The following is a 6,000-nucleotide window of genomic DNA, read 5'->3' as shown; positions in this document are numbered from 1 at the left end:
CCTGTTGAGTTCTTTTTTGGTGCGATAGGTTCGTTGTAATAAAAATCATCCTAAATCTATTTGTACTATTTTGTTTGTTTCGCAAAAGATTCCAGGGCACACTCTTAATTTTTTATCTTTACTAACATTTTAGACCAATTAAAATAAAAAGTAACCTTTTTACCCTATTATCTTTAATTCAAATGATTAATAAAACATAAATGTCTTAAAATTACTGTTCCGCCACCCACATCGCTGCCTATTTCTACTATCATCACCCTTCCACCACTCACACTACCACCACCATCACCATGTATCAATTCCATCTCAAGTGTCACAACTTGCTGATTTGGAAATAAGTGTTAGTGTTAATTGAGATGAAAAGATTATTCAAGCTTTAGATACGCAAAGTTCATATCTTGAAACAATCACCAATGTCGATTGAGATGAGAAAATAGTTTAAGTCCTACACTTACAAAGTTGAAACTTGGAAATAGTCGTCAATCACAATCAAAAGATGGTTTGAGCATGTGATGTCCAAATTTCAAATTTAGAAGCAGTTGTTAATGTTAATCAAGATGAGAGGATTGTTCGAGCCCACAACTGCTCTTACGACATGGATTGAGGGTGGGGAAGAAAGTGTCATAGCACACATGCGGCAAACTATTCTATTTGGATTTATGTCAATTTTTCTTCAATCATTTCTCCTCTAGTCTTTCGCCTTTGATTTGTTACAATTTATGCTTGTCTGTTCACTTTTGTTTAATCAATAAAACTATTTGCATATAATTTGAAGTGTCCAATTAATACCTAGATGATATGTTTCTAAATTAAGGATGAAGAACATTTAATCACATAATCTGAATATTCAATTGAATATTTAAAACTAGATATATATAATATTTCTCTTATTTAATTTAGGCTAAAAGATTTATTCCCACCCAAGAGGTATCATGAAAACCCAAAGTTTTATCCTCAAACTTTCAAAACCCTAAATATTTGTCCATAAGATAATTTTTATTAAAAATCTCAATTAGAGTTAGGGAAAAAACTGTTATTTATTAAAATAATTAAAGTTTATTATATTTTTCTCCTCAAGTTTAAAAATCTCATAATTTCTTTTTACCCAAAGTTTAAAAAGTGACAATTTTCCTTTAGGGTTTTTTCCTCTTCTCTCCAACAATGATTTGGTGTCTCCAGCTATCGATTATCCTCCCTCTGACGTTATCTCTTCTCCTAGTCTCTCTCCATTTGCTCTCAGGTGACAAATTGACGAAAATTGTCTGAACAATGATATCAGACAAAAATCGTTTGGACCAAATGATTTTCGTCAATTTGTTATTGGAGAGCAAAGGGAGAGAGACCAAGAGGGGAGATAAGGTCGGAGAGAGAACAATCGACAATTGGAGATGGTGAATCGTCATTGGAGAAAAGAGAAAAAAATTAAAAGAAAAAATTATCATTTTTCAAATTTTAGATAGGATAAATTATGAGATTTTTAAACTTATAGAAAAAAATGTAATAAAACTTTAATTTTTTTAATAAACAATAGCTTTATTTTTAATCTTAATTAAAAATTTCAACAAAAATTATCTCAAATGTTTAAATTTATAAAAGTTAATGCTTTCAATATATCTTGGGAGGAAATAAGTCTGTTGGCTTTTGTTTAAACATAAAAGTGCATTTTAACAGGGTGATATGTCAATATTATTTTATTACTGCAATAATATTTAATACTATCTTACTTGGAATATTTTATTTTCAATAAAAAAATATTATATGTACCAAAAGCACTGCCTACAGGGCGGCTGCCCCTACTCAACGTTTCAGAGACTAACTCTGCAACTGTTTAAGGCAACCCTCTTCTAGTTCTCTTTTTATAGGCGGCCTTTATTTATAACACACTATATAATTCAATGCCTTTAATCTATTTAAAGTTTGAGAGGCATAGACAATATACAAAGCAATGTGGTGGCACAGAAAAGAGAGAAGATTTGCTTCTGAAAATATAGCAGGATTTGGCTATGCTTTAGGGAACCCCTTCGGCTTAAAGGGAAGCCTTATCTAACTCTTGTGGCTATCAATTGAAAATCTAGCAGGACTCTGTTGTGCTTTTGGGTGCTCCTTAATACTGAAGGAATGCTGTCCATATCTAGCAGGATCGTGCTCTGCTGTATATGATTTTTCTCCCTTTTTTTTTTTTTTAAATCTACAGATTTGATTTGTCTGGCTACTTGTGGAATACGATGTCACTTCCCCCATCCTCGTAACCCAATAGTATTCCTCTTTATTCTATTATTTTTTTTAAATAAAGTAAAAAAAATATCAACTTCCATGTAGAGATTGAAACTCCAAACAAACCTATAATGTTCTTCTTGCCTTGAATTATATCTCATAATTCATGTCTTGGTCAATTCTCGTGGGTATCCTTCTCATTCCCAACTCTATTTGTTTGGTCACAATATTAATTATTACCTAAAATTGATTTAAGCCTTGTGGTTCAATTTTGTTATATTTTTAGTACATGATTAATTATTAATTAGTGTAACAATTGTCTATTTACACACGTATTATTCTTTTTTCCATAATATCATAGATTATCGAGGATAAATATTAGTGAGAGTTTAATGTAAAGTTTTAAAAATAATTATCCCCAAGAGATAATTTGAGTGATAAAATATGACACTCTGTATAAAAGAGCATAAATTTATGTCTCATTAAATGACATATCAAGATTAAATTTTTGAGTTACTTTATTTAATAATTATAAGATCAATCAGTGAATTCAAAATTTATTTTACTCGATGTGATTAGTTGACTGATCTTGACGTTTATCTTATTTGATGCAATTGGTTCGATAATAATGATAAAATATTATTTTATCTTTAATTTAAAATTATATAATTATATAATGATAAATTATTTATATATCTAAATTATATACATACGATTTTATTTAATAATTAATACATATTAGTATGATTTTATATAAAATATTAAATACGAAGAGAGATAATATAAAATTTTAAAATAGGAAAGAGTTTGTTGGGATGTTTGGAATGAAATATTATGAGAACGGGTGAAATGTGCCAAAATTAATTGTTTTTTATTTATATATTAATTGTTTTTTCATCAATCATTTTATTGCAATATCACATCAAACTTATTTTCTATTTAAAAATATTTAATCAATGCCAATTTTGGTGTATATCCACATATTACTTACTCATATATATAAAATTATTTATAAAAATGGAAGTAGTGGGTAGTGATGGCAACCACCCATCACATCACTTTACCATAACTGAATCTCCTCCACATGCACCGACCCAGATGTCCATTTGACCTTTACACGGGCAATTAGTAATGATAATGAAGGATTAATCTTCGATTATCATTACTAATAAATGAAGAAAAGGTAGAATATGGGAAAGTGGGCGAAGATGCACATGGAGAAAGGACAAATTAAATAAAGGCATTGGCAATTTTAATTTTTCTTTCTATCTTAACTTGGTTGCTTGACTCGCTTTCCCCCTTTTGATCCATTTCAAGTAACCCTTTTCTGGGTTTTACCACTTTTTACGCCGACAGATGAATTTTTCTGGGGAGTTTATACAATTTTGACTAATTTTCTAGAGGTAAAAGGGATTTAATCAAAGATTTTAAGTTTGAAAATTATTGAAATTGAGAAAAGAAGACATATGCTTATACCTGTTGGATTAAAATGTGATTTTACTTTGTTAATGAAATGGTGGTCTTAAGATATTTGACATGTAGCGGTAAATAATATTTGTATTTCCAACTTAATTTCATTTATTTCATTTAATTATTACCTAAAAATAATTGAATTTCCAAATTGATTTTATGAAACTTTTTAAAAAAATGATTGAATTTTTATATTAATTTCATAAAACTTTTCTAAAAGTAATTGAATTTCCCAATTGATTTCATGAATGTATTATAAAAAATAATTAATTTTCAAAATATTTCGTAAAACAATAAAACTATGTACACCAATTTTTTGTACATAATTTTTATATATATAATATATATATATATATATATATGATGTATCATTATATGATTAAGTTATTTTAAACTAAAGATAAAATAATATTCAATTACTACGAATTATATACCAAAAGTAAATACACATAGCATTGCTCTTTATGAAATTATTACCTAAAAAATTAGTTAAAGTTTCATATTGATTTTATCAAATTATTAATAATTAAATTTCTAAATTGGTTTGATGATTTATTGATTAAAAATAATTAAATTTCCAAATTTATTTCGTGAAATTAATTGAATTTTAAAAATTTCTCATTATATTATTGCCTAAAAAATTAATTAAATTTCCTAAATGATTTCATGAAATTATTACATAAAATATTAAATTTCCAAATTGATTTCATGAAATTATTATCTAAATGATTTCATTATAGTATGAATCATAATATCTAATTTTAAATGTCCAAAAAATATTTAAAATATATTTTAGAATCTCAACTATAATATGAGAATTAATCAACTTGTAAATATATATTGTAACCGTATATCCAAAAAATTGAGAACTTTTGTTATTTAAAATTTCAAATATCAAAAAGATATACCTAAAACCAAAAAAATCGATTAAAACCCTAGACATCAACTCTTAATAACCCCTTTAAACTTAGCGTATAGTAATATATAAAAAAATTATAACTATATATACAAATAATGAATATAAATTTGAATACAAACGATAATATATTAATATATTATAATTTATATTTAAGTTTATATTTGTTATTTATGTATATAATTTATTCCACAATACGTAAAGTATCATTAAACTCCTCATTTCTCCGATTAAAAAATATCGTTTACCATTTAGATATAAGTTTCCCTAATAAAATTATATTTTACTTTCCAAATTTGTACACCTAGAAAATTATTTTTAGCCATTTTGTCACATAGGCCTGATATTTTTAATAGGCCTATTTGCCCTTTTTTAATGTCACTTTCTTTTCTTTTTTTGAAAAAAATCAAAAAACACATACTCCTTTCCTAAGTCACCTTTTTATCAATAATGCATCAACTTTCACTCAAAATCACAACATTTATTATTAAAAATAAAAAATAAACAAAATCATAACCAAAAAATAAACCATTAACATTAAAAGAAATACAAAAAATCTCAAAAATAAAATACTTTAAACTAACTTGTTATCCCATTTTGTTCAAGATTTCTTTTATAAGAAGCAATTTTGGTTAAAAATTCTGTATTTTTTTTTTAATTTCAATTCAAATATAAATTAATTTTGATCAAATTTTTTTATATATATTTTAGTAACATCATTCAATCATATCATAATGAATGGGTTGATTAGCTTATTTATTATATATAAAAATGCCCCCAACTCACATCATATCTTGTTCGCAAGTCCAATCCAATTCAACCTTTGCTTCCCATGATCTATCATCACGTCCAATCAATAGTCCCTTCTATCCCATTTATCTCACACGTTTATTTTTCTATTTAAAATTCTAAATAAATTATTTTTTTAAATTTGACTTGGCCTACTTTTACAAACCCCTGCAAATCATAATTTGTCTGTACAATAAATACATTTCTCATAGTTAATCCAAACTAATGTTTAATTAATTTAAAATTATTTAATTATTTAATGATGTAATTATATGTATATATATTTATATAAAAAATATATAGCGCACACACATATATATCTAAAGATTATCTCAAGATTTAAGAAATGTTGAGCGGTGTCTGTTGCCAACTGAGTTCAAGTTGATGTGGTCCACCCAGAACCAGAACGCAGTCCTCCACTCACTGGACCACTTGACAATGCCAAATTGCCCACTTCTTCACCATGGAATTTCCCCAACTACCTTAATTATGCTTATCGTATCCATGGATATTATCAATCTCATTCACAGCTGGCTGCTATTTACCCCAATGTATTCATATCAGTTTTGTTGCACTTGGGCTTAGAGCTGGTCTTGGCATGGATTTGGGCC

The sequence above is a fragment of the Mangifera indica genome, chromosome 5 (assembly GCF_011075055.1).
Source record: "Mangifera indica cultivar Alphonso chromosome 5, CATAS_Mindica_2.1, whole genome shotgun sequence".
Taxonomy (NCBI): domain Eukaryota; kingdom Viridiplantae; phylum Streptophyta; class Magnoliopsida; order Sapindales; family Anacardiaceae; genus Mangifera; species Mangifera indica.
The sequence above is the reverse complement of the archived record's forward strand: the minus strand, read 5'-3'. Positions refer to the sequence as shown.